Raw genomic sequence first — 17,321 nt, 5'->3', positions numbered from 1 at the left:
GTGTAGGTACTACATCTTGTTTATATGTTCATCCACTAACAGCATCTTTACATTTTTAAGAGTTTGTTTGGAGGTTCTAACAGGGGAGCACAGCTACTCGTATCCCTTCACCAAAGACCAGTCCTCTTATCAGGGATGGTCACCCTCCTTGCCAGAGCATGCAGCTTCGGAAAGGACACACAAGGGAGGGTGAGGTAGGAAGGGACACCACCTAGCCAGCCAGACCAGCTGAGTCAACTCTGGCAACCAATGGGGTGACAGCTGTCACAGCCAGACCGCCCTCACATCTGCATCTTTCTATCTCTAAAGGCTGTCAAGTTAACCTATAGAAAATAACCCTTCAAATCTTCAAATCTGTCTCTGCTTTAGTTTCCTATTTTTTTCCTAATACTTTTTTTTTGTGGGGGGTGGGGATGTTTCACCTAGTCTGAGAGAATTTCTCAAAGAAAGGGGTACTTTCTGGACTTATTTTAGATCAATAGGATAAGTATACAAGTAGACACAGACGTAGTTTGTGACTCTAAGTAGCAATGGGTCAAATTCACAAATGTTAACTTGGCTATAATAATTTTTAGACTATGTGCACCAGCTTTTGAGTTTATGTATATTCTAAGACACCCTAGAACTCCACAAACCCACAAGACCTGCTTGCCATGACATGGGTAGGCCTTACTAGCCACCTACAACAGGCTATGGTACTATTCATTATCCATGTAAATTCATGGACAGCAGTAATTATGCTCCATGCTTGTCGAAGATGCCTGGAGTCCTGAGTTACCACACCTCAATCTCTTTGAGGACATGAGATTTAACAACAAAGTGTTGTGGGGGTAGATTCCTCTGAATCCATCTATGATAAGTTTGCTGAGATAACAGTAACTTGTGAACTACTAATATCAATTATAATGACTAGTATACAAAAAGTTTTGCCAAGACAGGCTTCACAGTAAGAAACAGATCTCCAATTCCTCTAAGATTCTGTTCTAGGGCTCTCTGAGGTAAGAAAAATAAAATCAAATAGAAAAGATGAGTCACAAATTATTTAAGTAAACATTTAGATTCACACTTAAAACCAGTCTGCATTCATCAAGTTAAGCCCAAGTTTTATTGCAACAAACACGTCACAAGTACTGGCAAGAGACTACTAGAACTCATCCATAGCACTGAATACAGCAATCGTTTATCAATGACTGGTTTGCACAATGATGCCTGTATGTGTAAGGCATGGAAAATGCAGGAAGAGTTCAAAGTTAAATCAAGTCATCTTCACGCTGGTCCAGTAAGGATAACAAGACTGCTGCTCCTATTCTGGTGGCAGCTAATCATTGATAACATCCATTCCAGATTGACATTCTTATTTTCCCCTAGTTAATGCTGCATGCAACCACAACATCTATTCTCTCCTTGCATATGTACAAACCTAGTCCAGATTTCCTGCAGTAATCCCAAACCAGGAAACTGATATCTGGCAGACATTTGACCCACTGACCAAGCATACTGGGTAGTAGACCAGAAACTTCACATGGAGAAGCTTATATAGGTTCACACAATTACATGTGATTTCAAACTTGTTTCACCAGTGTTGACATACATACATAGCTTAGCCCATTCCAATAATTATATAATTTCTTATCTGTAAGGCTTCTCTGGTTGATATCTCCTAGACTGATGAATTAAAACAGATGCATGAAAGGATCTGTCATGTCCAACGATATTCCCACACCCTCAGACAGGGAACTATGCCCATTTCCTTGGCTGACCAGAAAAATACAAGGAAAACAGATCTGTAGAATCTGAACTACCACCATTGTCAAGAGGATCTCAAGCTAGTAATCCCCTTGATAGAATGAGAGGGACAAGAAGGTGCGTAGCAAGAAACAAGGGCCCTTCTAGCAGCTCTAACATTTATCTAGAAGAACTCTGTGGTCATTTACTAGTCCCCAAGTACCTAATCAGGATGAATGTATACCCTGAGAACTTAAAGGGCAGCCCTGACCCAATGAACAGAAGTGATCAGGATAGGGATACCAAGAGGAATCCCCTTAGCATTTTTTCTTCCCAGAGCCAAGAATAAGACCAATGATATTCACATCAAAAGAAAATGGCATGGTGCCCATCCTCTGAATTACTAGAATGCCTCCTTCAAAAGTGAGATGAAATCTCTTCACCATATTGTACTAGCACAAACTTAAGCCAACTGAAATTCATAGCTTCTGGGCCAGCTATGATGTCTTTACTCACCATCTGAATTGGGTATTTTGAATCTATTGCCTAGGAGAATACACTCCTCAGTCCTTATCAGGGAGATTGTAATCCTTTAACCTTGGAGTCGTTTCACCACCTTCAAGTTCTACAAGATTATGATGGCAGAGCCGGTAAAGCTAAGAAGACTTATGGCCTTAGGATTTGAACAACTATCACTGAAGGAAGAAGACTGAGTCTAAGCAATATGCCTTGATAAAGGACATTCTTACATCCTTTGGTTTACAAATGTGTCAAGTTCTAGAAAACTTACTTCCTTAGATAATTGGTCTTCGATTTCCCTTGTGGCCACATGGGATTTGCTTTTGCTTATATTTGACACCTGTATTAGGTATAAGTTTCCTTTGTTGGTTTTCTTTCCTGTTGCTACTTTTGTTAGGATAAATTCTATACAACTGCTGTGCTTTGGAGGCTCTATAAGCTTTGTGTTAGCTGCATTCAGAACTGCTGGTCTTTGAGACAAGAGTCCACCAGCAGTCCACCTACTCTCCAATAAAGACTTGCAATTTGGTCTTTTAAGTGCTAGCTTCTGTTTCTCACGATCGAGTTCCTGTACAGCAATGGCCTACCCCATTATCAATGGCAAAAATATTCAACCTGCTGGTGGCTTCAAAACCACAGGCATGTGAACAAGTGGTAACCTTTTATTGAAGTTGGCCACATTGCATTTATTGCAGCCATAGATTTGTGGCATGGAAAGGACTCTGACTAGTTCTTACACCTGGCACTTACACCTTGTACCTCCTATGCTTTGGCAAGTCTCTGGATTAGAGCAGGAGGTAATATACTTGCAAATGCTACTCCCCAGTTAAGTAGCAGAGCTTTCTAGTTTTGCACAAAGCCTAGTACACACGTGTTCTACGGCAGATCCAAGATCAGTATAACCCCTCTCCTATCAACAAAGGCCCGAAAACTCCCACATCCCAGTGACAAAGGTGCCTATGGTAGACCCAAGCCATAGCATTCTATAGAGAACAGAATGGCTCTGGCAGCATAGAACCAGGAAGTCAGTTAAAGTAGCAGCTCACACAGGCATCCAAGATGCCCAGAAATCTATTTCAAGAGGATCCCATTTCTCTCAGGTACGGAAGAGAAAAATATGTTAAAATGTTTAAAAAAAAATGCTGCTTAATCTAAGAACTTTCTCCATATACTGGTCAGTTCCAGGAGAATGCTGGATTGAAAGTGGTTTGAATTATTTTATATAGGGAAAGGATTTGTAGAATGCAAGTAGTGAAGAAAAGGAGGATGCATCAGAGACTATAATGGTCAGCAGCTACAGAACCAAAAGAATCAACTAACAGTCCAGTGAGCTGCACTTGTAGGAGGAATGTAATGTCTGAGTTGCTGAGTTGCTATTCAGTGGCATCAAGTTAGAAAAACCCCAGACAAAGGCTGCCAGTGGTCAGCCTTTGTCCCTTCTCCATCCTTGCCAAAAAGCAAAAGATCATCTCTCCCTCAGTCAAGTTCACCAAGCTGGCAGCCTTGCAGAAGGCTGCGGATAACCTTGAGGCTTTTTACCAGCTGCACTGAGTTGCTGCATTAGTCAGGAGCTTATGATAAATAAAAGCTCTGTAATAGTGTCAATAGCATTGACAGTTATTAATCATACTGACCAAGATTATGTTTTGCCTATGATCCTGTGACTCAAGGCTATGTTTTGCTTCTGTTAACCTTGCTTACCTCAGTAACAGGGCCTTAAGACCACCAATTAAAGACCACCACAGAGTGGTCCCACAGTGGGCAGCCTATTGCCAATTATGACGTATGATATTTACCATAAAGAACAAATGAATTTAAAGGTCAGATAACTACAACCAAGTAAAATGTGCCAAACCTGCCTTGCCTGGCTTGTCTATGAAACTATGCAACTTACCCCTTAAAAGCCCCAGCTTGAGGATTGCTTGGGGGTCACAGTCACAGCTCCCGAGTTTGTGCTGCATGCCTGGCAGGTCAGCTAGCCACTTGCCCAATAAATTCATCTTTTTACATGAGGCTGTCTCTGCGTGGTGGAGTCCAGTGGGATGTAATATCCCCACCGGGAGAAATGTGGAATCCCCTCCCCCTGACCCCATAACAGGAAGATGCCCCTGGACGGATAAGCAGGCCTGAAGAGACACTGATACCCATCCCATCCAGGTGCAAGATGCCACGTCAAGTTCAAGTACCCAAATAGCTTCCAACATTGCACTTTCCTAGCCAGACCCACTGCACAGTAGCTTTCAAGGGAGCCAGCAATGTAGCCCACAGGCTCTGCCCCTGTTGTAGCACAGAGCAGTGTGAAGACTGAACACAGGAAGGTCAGGATGGCCAGCTTTCTTGGAATACCCGACTTCTGACTAACGGGGACCTTTAGACAGGGAAAATAAACCTGCAGAGGATAGCTGCCCCAACTAGGGATCCAGCTGGCATGAAAGAAATTCACCAAGCACAGGATCTGTATCCAGCTTCAGCCTGTGCCCCGCTGTAGCAGCCACAGCTCTGGACTGAGCCTGAACTGGACCCATTAACCCTTCTGCTCTAATGAGGTCAAACAAGTTCCATGGATATTCATGGTCACTTTTCCAAAAATACTTCTTTAATGTCACAGTCAGCTTCCTAGGTCTGTTAGGTTACAAATTGTAATACTGTGGTATGTAAGAATGTAAAAAAGGAAAGCATGGTTGATCTGATGCTTAATCAGGTTTATGTTCAAAGTGGAGACATAGTAGGCCCCACCCTAATGCTTTAGCTTTGGCATTCTGATTGATTTAAATTCTATTTTTCTCTGTATGCATGGGGTACTGCTCAAGGCATACAATACTTTCTCCTGTTGGCTTTTCCTTCAGATTGGTCTGAGTTACTGTTAATAGTTGGCTCAGAGGATGTACAGATTCACAGCACATCACTTATTGATATTCCACCTTTTTGTGCCTTTGGATCATGAAGAGTTTTACTCTGCTTTCATCAATATATATCTAATTAGAATCAAAACCATCACTAGGCAAGACTTGACTTTCCAGTGTTTCCTGCAGGAGCACTGAAGACTTTGAATCTACTAGGTTTATAATATGACAATGAGCCAAGGATAAACTCACCTTTGTGAGCACAGTCAGTAACATTCTTGTGTCTTTGCATTCTTATCATTTTTAGAAACTAGTCTAAAGTCTGAGTTTCATCAGCAGTCTCTACCTTTGGAGGTCAACTTCTGTCAATACCAGTTATTTAAGTGTATCAGTCTCAAATTGATACCTAGTTCTAGTTAGATTTTCATACTCAACATAATTGAAGAGAATATTCCCTTCTCTAAGAAGAACTCTGGCTTAGTGTCAAATTGTGTGCCCGAAAGTTCTGGTAGCTGCACCAATGTTTACTCTTCCAGAATCAGTTTATCCTAGGATGGGACAGAAAGTGTGAATAACTTCTCCTGGCCTCTCTTGCAAGAAGTTTTCTAAGTCAGCAAAAGGCCCCTCCCAGACCTAAGCTGGGCCCTTGATGACTTTATCTCTGGGGCAGGTGGGGCAGGTGGGGCAGGTGGGGCAGGTGGGGCAGGTCCCACCTCCTGCCCAGCACAGTATAAATAGGAGTCAAAGGCAAACTGGAGCCATTCTCCTTTTCCCTTCGTGGACTTGTGGCCTTGTCAGCTCTGCTGGAGATAAACCTCTCTCCAGGGACACTGTCTGCGTGGTCTTCTGGGGGTAAGTTCCTTCTGGCCATCAACACAAGACTGGGCACTTTCTAAGAGGACAATCGGTGACTTGCACTCGGCAGCAGCTAAGAAGGAAGCCAGGCCTGTTTGGGAAGGATACCTCGATGTCCATGGAAATAGAGTCTTCTGATGTGATCTGTCTGATCCTGCAGTACCTGAAGGAGAACGGTTTACATTGGGCCTTGGCTACCTTATAAGAGGCGGCTGCCGTCTCTCTGAGTACAGTGGACAGCATCGAGAGTTTTGTGGCTGACATTCATAGTGGCCATTGGGTTTACTGGTCTGTCGACGAGCGGTTGCGTGGGGAGCTCCCGACTGGAGTCTAAGTCAAGCAGGCCTCAAACTCAAACTCCCCATTCTCCTGCTCCAGCCTCCTGAGGACCAGGATTGTGTGTACCACCTACCTGACACATTCTATTGTGTTAATACAGAAGGCAGTTCACCATGTTGTCGGCAGCTGTGGATACAGTTAATGCCACGCCTCTGTCGGGGTCCAAAGAACTGAGTTTAGAGGAACCAAAGAAGATGACCCGAGAGGACTGGAGGAAGAAGAAGGAGCTAGAAGAACAGCGGAAGCTGGGTAATGCTCCTGCAGAAGTGGATGAAGAAGGAAAAGCTATCAATCCACACATCCCTCAGTATATTTCTTCAGTACCATGGTACATCGATCCATCGAAAAGACCCACCTTAAGGCACCAGAGACCACAACCTGAGAAACAGAAGCAGTTCAGTTCATCTGGAGAATGGTACAAGAGGGGTGTAAAAGAGAATTCCATAACCACCAAGTACCGCAAAGGCGCCTGCGAGAACTGCGGGGCCATGACGCACAAGAAGGACTGCTTTGAGAGACCCAGACGAGTTGGCGCCAAGTTTACTGGGACTAACATAGCGCCAGATGAGCACGTCCAGCCTCAGCTCACGTTTGACTACGACGGGAAGAGAGATCGCTGGAATGGCTACAATCCAGAGGAGCACATGAAAATCGTGGAAGAGTATGCCAAAGTTGACCTGGCAAAACGAACGCTGAAAGCCCAGAAATTACAAGAATTAGCCTCAGGAAAATTAGTGGAACAGGCTATTTCTCCAAAACATCAGTGGGGAGAAGAGGAACCAAATTCTCAGACGGAAAAAGATCACAACAGTGAAGATGAGGATGAAGATAAATATGCAGATGATATTGACCTGCCTGGACAGAATTTTGACTCTAAGAGGCGAATTACAGTCCGGAACCTAAGGATTCGAGAAGATATTGCAAAATATTTGAGAAATTTAGATCCAAATTCTGCCTACTATGATCCCAAAACTAGAGCGATGAGAGAAAATCCCTACGCCAATGCAGGGAAGAATCCAGATGAAGTGAGTTATGCAGGCGATAACTTCGTCAGATACACAGGAGATACCATTTCCATGGCTCAGACACAGTTGTTTGCCTGGGAGGCGTATGACAAGGGCTCGGAGGTGCACCTGCAGGCAGATCCCACGAAGCTGGAGCTGTTGTATAAATCCTTCAAAGTCAAGAAGGAAGACTTCAAAGAACAGCAGAAAGAAAGCATCCTGGAAAAGTATGGCGGCCAAGAACATCTGGATGCTCCTCCAGCTGAGTTGCTCTTAGCCCAGACGGAAGACTATGTGGAGTACTCACGGCATGGGGCGGTCATAAAGGGGCAGGAGCGGGCCGTGGCCTGCTCCAAGTATGAAGAGGACGTGAAGATCCACAACCACATGCACATCTGGGGATCTTACTGGAAAGAAGGCCGATGGGGATACAAATGCTGTCACTCGTTCTTCAAGTATTCCTACTGCACTGGAGAAGCTGGGAAGGAGACTGCTAATGCCCAGGGGTGTGTGATAAATGATGAGACTGGCGAAGAGTCGGTGAAGAAACCACAGACGCTCGTGAAGATGCACCACGAAAAACTAAAGAAAAAGAAGAAGCACCGGAAGAGCAGCTCTGACAGTGATGAGGAAGAGAAGAAACAGGAGAAACTGAAGAAGGCACTGAACGCCGAGGAGGCCCGCCTGCTCCATGTCAAGGAGATCTTACAAAATGACGAGAGAAAGCGGCCATACAACAGTGTATATGAAACTCGAGAGCCCACGGAGGAGGAAATGGAGGCCTACAGAGTGAAACGTCAGAGGCCAGATGACCCCATGGCCTCTTTCCTGGGCCAGCTGTAACTAGCCGGGGGAGGTAGTCCAGGGTTCAGTCCAGCATGCACCGCAACCTCATAGATAGAAAAACTGTGACCTGTCCCTTGGGGCCTGACTTCAATAAAGCTTTCAGAAGTCTCAAAAAAAAAAAAAGACCCAGCCCAAGCGGTACATTCATCTGGAGAACCTCTTGGCCAGGTCTTACTTTGATCCTGGTGAGACATACCCAGAAGGAAGCAGCAAAGAGAAAAGAAGAGCAGCCATTGCCCAAGCCTTAGCTGGCGAAGTCAGTGTGGAGCCTCCATCTTCGTCTCTTGGCATTGCTGGGCCAAGCTCTGAAGTGGCAGCAGCACCAAGGGTTGCTCCCGCCTGGTCCCACCATAGATCTGTTTCGAGGTAAAGCAGCTGTCAAAGATGTGGAGGAAGAAAAGTTTCCTACACAGCTGAGCAGGCATATTAAGTTTGGTCAGAAGTCACACGTGGAATGTGCTAGATTTTCTCCAGATGGTCAGTATCTGGTCACTGGGTCTGTTGATGGATTTATTGAAGTATGGAACTTTATGACTGGAAGAATTAGGAAGGATCTTAAGTACCAGGCACAGGATAACTTCATGATGATGGACCATGCTGTCCTCTGCATGTGTTTTAGCAGAGATACAGAAATGTTAGCAACTGGGGCCCAAGATGGAAAGATCAAGTTGTGGAAGATTCAGAGTGGACAGTGTTTAAGGAGGTTTGAAAGGGCACATAGTAAAGGTGTCACCTGTCTGAGCTTTTCCAAAGACAGCAGTCAGATCCTTAGTGTCTCTTTGGACCAGACAATCAGAATTCATGGCTTAAAATCTGGGAAAACCCTAAAGGAATTTCGTGGTCATTCCTCCTTCGTTAATGAAGCAACATTTACACAAGATGGACATTATATTATCAGTGCTTCCTCTGATGGCACTGTAAAGATCTGGAATATGAAGACAACAGAATGCTCAAATACCTTGAAATGCTTGGGCAGCACTTCGGGGACAGACATTACTGTCAACAGTGTGATCCTGCTTCTTAAAAACCCAGAACACTTTGTGGTGTGCAACCGATCAAACACTGTGGTCATCATGAACATGCAAGGCCAGATTGTCAGAAGCTTCAGCTCTGGTAAGAGAAGGTGGTGACTTTGTTTGCTGTGCTCTCTCCTCGTGGTGAATGGATCTATTGTATGGGGGAAGACTTTGTGCTCTACTGCTTTAACACAGTCACTGGCAAACTGGAGAGAACTTTGACAGTGCACGAGAAGGATGTGATTGGGATTGCACATCATCCTCAGAATTTGATTGTTACCTACAGTGAAGATGGACTTCTAAAGCTCTGGAAATCCTAATTCACATTTTAAAAATCTAGTTTGAAGCATGTACTTAAATGAAGACATACTCATGTGTTTGTTTTTTCAGATCAGCTTTCTAAGGAAAAAAATTATCCCATTTCCCCAAGGATAATTATAGTCTTAAAAAGTTTCTCTTTTAAAAATGTATTTTTAAGATTTTAGTTTTTCTGCTTATAACCATGGTAGACATATTACTGACATTTCTAGAAAAAAGATGTTCTTTGATTATCTGAAATCCTTATTGCAGTTTACTTCCCATCATAAAACTTGTAAATAACCCTGTATTCAGTAGCTGTTTTTTTAAAGATGTTAATACACTACACATTTCTGGATGCTTTGTAAATAAATGTTCACCCCGCCCCCCCCCCAAAAAAAGATGAAAATTTGAGACACGAACCTTCAAGCTATATGCTTCGATTTCTCTCTTGGAAGATTTGTAGGTACTGATGACCCAGTACTTGGAAAAGGTCTAGACTTCTGTTGCTTTTCGTTCAGGGTTACAAGTCAAACTAAAAATTGCTCATGCTTGGAATATTAGAACCAAGGAAATAAGGTTCCCTGTTGAGATACTACATATTGCCTGTGTTTAAAGCATCATCTTGGACTTCTGTGTGAAGATGGTGTCCGGCAGTGGATAAAAAACTTGGACTTTCTGACCAGGCCCTGGTTGGCAGTGGACTTAGCTCTGGAGGTGGCAGTTAAAGATTTGGAGACTGGAGTTCACCTTGGGAGAGGTCATCACTTGCACTTGGAATGGTCTCAAATTGTGGGATTAATGGGAATAGCCTTTCAGTTACCTAGGATCGTGGTTGATATGAAGTCATGTTTAACTGTATTTACTAAATGTTAGTTGACAACTTGATGTACCATGTTTCCCTTGTATGGCCTTATGTAATCAAATCATTGTTCAAATAAAGTTTGTAAGTTTGCCTCATAGCATTTCGTTGGTAACTTCATTTTGTTCTTTATAGGTGTTAAAGAATGATCATTGACTTTCTACTTGACATTATTGTTGCTGGGCAGTTTATATTTATCCCCATATGACATTATTGAAACTGGGCAGTTTGTATTTATCCCCATATGACATTATTGAAACGATCTCTTTGGTGTCAAGAAAGAATTTCTTACTGGGTTTGGAGCCCAGAGAAAACAATGTAATGAATAAGAAAGATACCATATACTTGCCAGTTAAACTAAAAGGGTGACAAAGAACAAGGATACTGTGATTTAATGTATACTCAAAGAATAAAATGTCTCCCAATTACTGTGCCCAGCACTTTCAGAGGAATGCATTCTAATCTTTGCTTCATGAATTCTACTTTTTTTAATGTTCTATATTTTTAGTTGTAAGCAGTAAACTTGATTGTAACATCCTTGTAATTACTAAACAATGTAAAATAAAAGTCCAAACATCTTATCCTTGACCTACTTCCTCATCAGTATAGACAGAAAAGAATTACAAAAGAATTACATTATTTCTGAAGCTGGAATCAAGAATGAGCCATGGGTCTGAATTGATGTTCACACGAAGGACCTGGCCACACCCGCAGAAATCACTGTTGATGTTTCATACATACAGATATTACTACTGAAATCTCCTTAGAAGTCAGGGCATAAAAGTGTCTTTAAAAGCACACCGATTTTGCTTGTGGATCCAAAAAAACACAACTTAGGATTATAAAAAAAAAAATGAAACCTTTCCAAATATTTAGGGGGAAAAATGGACACTACAGGAAGATACCTAGAGTTCCCCAGTCTGAGAAGCAGTGACTGTATTAAAATATTAGTAATGACAATATAGTTTAAAAAGTGTTAGATTATGAAATCTCAACAGCCTCTGGAGTATAGTCGCTAATAGCACTTATTCTGATAAGCTATTTCTCCTGCTTTATAAATCTATGTTAGTTGTTTAAATGGCTTGAAGTATTTCAGAAGGACACTATGACAAATATTGGCGGATAGCTATTCCTAGTGCTGTCTTAAGAGAGCAACATCCTGTTGAGTGTTGGTAACTTAGGATCATCACCTCTGAGGCTTGTGCTGCTATCCTGGTAGCACAGGCTCCTTGCCCTTAGAGAACTTCTGTTTTTACATTGAAGGCAGCTGGCAGCCAGGCGCTGGTGGCTCAGGCCCTGTGATCCTAGCTCCTCAGGAGGCTGAGATCTGAGGATTGTGGTTCAAAGCCAGCCCAGGCAGGAAAGTCCTTCAGACCCTTGTCTGCAATAAACCACTCAGAACACCGGAAGTGGCATTGTGGCTCAAGTAGTAGAGCACTGGCCTGGAGCTGAAGAGATGAGACACAGCCCCCAGGCCCAGAGTTCAAGCCCCACAACTGACCAAAGGGAAAAAAAGATACCCAAGCAAATAGGACCAGGCTTGCTGTCACATAAGAATCAATTTCAAAGAATAGGAAAAGAATAAAAGTGCAGATATATTTTTTGAATCATAGGCACACAATTATACTGCCTAGCTGCTGCCATTTCTGCATCTTCTGGGAAGGGCAGAATATAAGAGAAAGGAATTCAGACATTTTAGTCCAAAGAACTGGTTTTAATAATTATTTAAATGTGATGGGATTAAAAGCATTCTACATTTAAACTATTGCTCAGCACCAGTATTGTATATATTACAAATCATAATTTCTAAGTCTGGATTTTTTGTGTGTTTGACTGTTTCTAAGCTAAATTACCTGTCTGAAATTTTTCTGTTCTTGAAAAGATCCTATTTTTAAATAAAGCATTTTTCTATATTAAAAAATGTGTACTTTCTTTGAAAGTGGGACAAAGAGGAATACAAGAAACTAAGACTCACAGGAGAGAGTGAAAAGGATGGAAAACCAGGGCAGCCAGTCAAGAGGGAGTTTCAGTAACATAGAGACTATAAAGTGGGCTCGTCTTCCCAAGATTGGATTCCAAATGTCATGACCAAGACAACCCCACCATCTGAGATGGGAGGATATTACTGCAATGTCTGTGACTGTGTGAGAGACTCCATCAACTTCCTGGATCATATGAATGGAAAGAATCAACAGAACCTGGGCATGCCTATGCATGTGGAACGTTCTATCCTGGATCAGGTGAAGAAAGGCTTTGAGGTCAGTCAATAAGACGTAAACCAGCCGAAGGATTAAGATTTTGAGCAGAGGATGAAGAAACTCAGAGGAAGAAAAGGCTAAAGCATACAAGAAAGAAACAAAAGGAGAAGAACAGGAGAGTGGAGGAGGACTTGACATTTGAGGAGGAGGAGATGGTGGCTGTGATGGGCTTCTTGGCTGTGGTTCCACCAAGAAGAGTTACTGAGCCTTTCTGTGATGGGCCTAATTTTGGCCTATGTTGGCCTTACTTTGTGGTGTGCGTATTTGTTAGGGGGGTGGAGTCATTCCTCTTGGATACTGGAGAAAGACCTTCAGAGTGTTAATGGCCAGACTAGAGGGTGGGCATTTGTGGCTCAGAGGATGTTCAGATTCATATGACATTACCTACTCATATTCCACCTTTTCATGCCTTTGGATCATGAGTTTTACTGTTATCAGTACAAATCCAATTAGAGACAAAACCATCACTAGGCAAGATTTGACTTTCCAGTATTTCCTGCAGCAGCATTGAAGACTTTTCACATTATAAAGCTAGTAGATTCAATGAGCCAAGGATAAACTCACCTTTGAGCAGAGTCAATAACCTTCTTGCATCTTTGCATTCTTATCATTTTTAGAAACTAGTCTAAAGTCTGAGTTTTATCAGCAGCCTCTACGTTTGGATGTCAACTTCTGTCAATACCAGTTACTTAAGTGTATCAGTCTCAAATTGATACCTAGTTCTAGTTAGATTCTCATACTCAACATAATTGAAGCGAATATTCCCTTCTCTAAAAAGGACTCTGGCTTAATGTTCAATTGTGTGCCTGAAAGTTCTGGTGGCTGTATCAGTGTTTACTCTTCCAGAATCAGTTTATCCTAGGATGGGACAGAAAGAGTGTGAAGGACTTCTCCTGGCCTCTCTTGCAAGTAGCTTTCTAAGTCAACAAAAGGCCCCTCCCAGACCTAAACTGGGCCCTTGATGACTTTATGTCTGGGGCAGGTGGGGCAGGTGGGCCCCTCCCACTTCCTGCCCCATCACTATATAAATAAGAGTCTTCAAAGACACACCAAGGCATTTTCCTTTTCCCTTGGAGTGGAAAGGTCTATTACCAGCAGAGCTGACAAGGCCAAGTTCCCACAATCTACGTGACTTTGTCTGCGTGGCCCTTTGAGGTAAGTTCCTTTCAGCTATAAACCCAAGACTAGGCACTTTAAAGATGACCAATGATACATGGAAATTTGAGATACTACCATAAGCTATGTTCTTTGGTTTCTTGTAACCATTAACTGAAAGCAGTAGAAGTCTAGACCTTCGCAAAGTATTGGTTCATTAGTACCGAAAAAGCTTCCAAGTCAGATTGAAAATTGCTCATACTTGGACCATTAGAACAAAGGAAAAAAGTTCCCTGACAAGCTCTTAATTGTCTTTTATTTCAAAGCATCATCTTGGAGATTTGGTGCTTGCTTCTGTGGAAAGACTGCGGACAAAATGCCGGAGTGGGACAGTGAACCGTTCTCCAACCCTTTGGCTCCAGATGGCCATGATGTGGATGATCCTTTCCAATCAAAACTCACCAATGAAGATTTCAGGAAACTTTTCATGACCCCAAGGGCTGCACCTACCTCTGCACTACCTTCTAAGTCATGTCACTATGAGATGTCAAGAGAGTGCAATGAGGATGAAGATCCAGCTGCCCGAAGGAGAAAAAAGAAAAGTTATTATGCTAAGTTACGCCAACAAGAAATTGAGAGAGAGAGCGAGCTAGCAGAGAAGTACCGGGACCGTGCCAAGGAACGAAGAGATGGTGTGAACAAAGATTATGAGGAAACCAAGCTGATTAGCACCGCAGCCAACTATAGGGCTGTGGGCCCCACAGCAGAGGTGGACAAATCAGCTGCAGAGAAGAGAAGACAGTTGATCCAGGAGTCCAAATTTTTGGGTGGTGACATGGAGCACACCCACTTGGTGAAAGGCTTGGATTTTGCTTTTCTTCAAAAGGTATGAGCTGAGATTGCCAGCAAAGAGGAAGAGGAATTGATGGAGAAACCTCAAAAGGAAACCAAGAAAGATGAGGATCCTGAGAACAAAATTGAATTTAAAACTCGTCTTGGCCGCAATGTTTATCGTACGCTTTTTAAGAGCAAAGCCGATGAGCGGAATGAGCTGTTCTTGCCAGGGCGCATGGCCTATCTGGTGGACCTGGAGGATGAGTATGGGGACACAGATATTCCCACCACACTTATCCGTAGCAAGGCTGATTGCCCAACCATGGAGGCCCAGACCACGCTGACAACAAATGACACCGTCATCAGCAAACTCACTCAGATCCTTTCATACCTGAGGCTGGGTACCCGCAACAAGAAGCTCAAGGAGAAGGATAAAGGGAAGATGGAAGAGAAGAAGCCTCCTGAGGCTGACATGAACATTTTTGAGGACATTGGGGACTATGTTTTCTCCACAACCAAGACACCTCGGGACAAGAAGCAAGAGAGATATGGTGAACGAGAGCCAGACAGAGACCTGGACCAGGATTGGGAGAGAGAACGAGATCAGGAGAGAGAGCAAGAAGAGGCACAGCTATTTTGAGAAGCCAAAAGCGGATGTTGAGCCCATGGAAGTTGACAAAGGACCTGGGTCTGCCCAAGACTTGATCAAGTCAATGAAAAGTTTGCAGGGTCTGCCAGTTGGGAAGGCATTGAGTCATTGAAGAAGCCAGAAGACAAAAAGCAGCTGGGTGATTTCTTTGGCATGTCTAACAGTTATGCAGAGTGCTATCCTGCCACGATGGATGACGTGGCCGTGGATAGTGACGAGGAGGTGGATTATAGCAAAATGGACCGGGGTAACAAGAAGGGCCCCTTAGGCCGCTGGGACTTTGATACCCAGGAGGAATACAGCGCGTATATGAGCAATAAGGAAGCTTTGCCCAAGGCTGCATTCCAGTATGGTATCAAGATGTCTGAAGGACGGAAAACCAGGCGACTTAAAGAAACCAATGGCAAAGCAGAGCTTGATCGGCAGTGGAAGAAGATCAGTGTAATTATTAAGAGGAAGAAGATGGAGGCTGAAGGGGTTCAAGCAAAAAGACCAAAATACTAATCTTTACTTCCAACTGAAAAAAATCTCCACATGGGTATCCTCTCTACTTTCTATAATTCCTAGAAAGGTTATAAAGTGGTATTTGTTGTTTTGTTTGCAAATGTGTATAAAGTTTTATTGCGTAAACACCTGATTGCATTAAAATTGGTAACCAGTTTTTTAAAAAAACATCATCTTGGAGTTTTGTGTGAAGATGGCATCTAGTAGCGGGGCAACAAACTTCGACTTTCACCGAAAGTGGGAAAAAGATGAATACGAGAAACTTGCTGAAAAGAGACTCCCTGGAGAGAGAAAAGGGTGGAAAACCAGTGCAGCCAGTCAAGCCAGAGCTTCATTTGTTAAGGAAATAATTGACAAGTACCCAGCTGTTGTAAAGATGGACTCTGGAGATGAGTGAAACTTGACCAGACTCATTTAGAGACTAATTCCCACACCAGGAAAAAGAATTCTAGTTTTAAATGGCGGCTACAAAGGCAATGACCCCACTCTGGAATCCATCAATGAAAAGACTTTCTTAGCTACTGTGACCATCGAAACGGGGCCTGGAAAAGGACAGAGTTGAAGGAATTCAATATGAAGACACATCTAAACTTGCCTGGTTGAAAATGTGTCACCAGTACATTAAAATAACTCTAAAGCATCCAATTGCTGTTTGTCAAAGCATTGTAAGACTCTACTGTATTAGGGTATTTCTTTTGTGTAAAACAAATGATTTTATTTAAATATTGTATAATTGTGTAAATGTTTAGAATATGTCTCCTCAAGTACCAAAACTGTGTGCTTTAAGATCTGTGCATAAGAGGGTATGTGTGTTGTGCACCTGTGTGTATATATATGTAAACATGTTGGAGATTAAAAAACTGTCAGCATGATATAAAAAATGGATGAGTTTAAGTTTAAACTCTAAGGAAGGTCAACAAGTTAGGGTGTGTTACCAAACTCTGAAAGGATTATTGTTTTAGAGAGGACCTTTAGTTAAAAGGTTTTCCAAGTCAGGCCTGTGGCTCAGGTCTGTAATCCTAGCTACTCAGGTGGCTGAGATATGAGGAGCTCAGTTCAAAGCCAGCCCGGGCAGGAAACTCCGTGAGATTCTTATCTCCAATAAAACATCAGAAAGCTGGAAGTGGCACTGTGGCTTAAGTGGTAGAGCACTCGCCTTGAGCTGAAGAGCTGAGGGACAGTGCCCAAGTGAAAAACCTAAGCAATTCCATTTTACTTAAGACCCCATCTCGGTTCTGTGACTTAACTCATGGCCCACTTTAGCCCTAATGCTAGGGGTTTATGACAAAGCCATGCACAGTTCTTGGAGCCATAGATGGTGTTTGCTTAAGGCAGATGTTAGCCCCCAAGTGGTGTTGCCCCCCAGTGACCTAGGGCTAAGAGTTTCAGTTCCAAGGAAAGCCACATAATTTTCTGACCAACTGGTTCTTCAGAGCCCAGAGCGAGACATGCCATACATTCTGTTGGTCCAGGTGTGAATCATAACCGTTTTTGGTCAAGCTATGGACCAAGGATATTTTTCTGTAAAGGTCAACCAATCATATTTGCCCAGCTTAGCTTGCTTTAAATGTTAACCAATCATGTAATTTCTTATGTAAAAGTTCCTTAAAATTGTTTGTTCAATACTATAAAAAACTGTGCTGATTCTATGCTCAGGGCCTCTTAGCGTCACCGG

At 42.8% G+C, this 17,321-nt stretch overlaps 4 pseudogenes; all 4 read left to right on the top strand.

The window, feature by feature from the left end:
• Nucleotides 1-6,394: 6,394 nt before the first annotated feature.
• On the top strand, nucleotides 6,395-8,228 carry LOC138828092 (pre-mRNA-splicing factor SLU7 pseudogene; annotated as a pseudogene).
• LOC138827913 (WD40 repeat-containing protein SMU1 pseudogene) lies at nucleotides 8,164-9,467 on the top strand (annotated as a pseudogene).
• Nucleotides 9,468-9,916: 449 nt separating this feature from the next.
• Nucleotides 9,917-12,769, top strand: LOC138827912 (zinc finger matrin-type protein 2 pseudogene; annotated as a pseudogene).
• Nucleotides 12,770-14,000: 1,231 nt separating this feature from the next.
• On the top strand, nucleotides 14,001-15,646 carry LOC138827751 (protein Red pseudogene; annotated as a pseudogene).
• The last annotated feature ends 1,675 nt before the right edge of the window (nucleotides 15,647-17,321 follow it).

The sequence above is a fragment of the Dipodomys merriami genome, unplaced genomic scaffold (genome assembly GCF_024711535.1).
Source record: "Dipodomys merriami isolate MVZ:Mamm:240054 unplaced genomic scaffold, mDipMer1.0.p SCAF_16, whole genome shotgun sequence".
Lineage (NCBI taxonomy): Eukaryota > Metazoa > Chordata > Mammalia > Rodentia > Heteromyidae > Dipodomys > Dipodomys merriami.
This window is presented reverse-complemented; position numbering and strand designations above follow the sequence as displayed.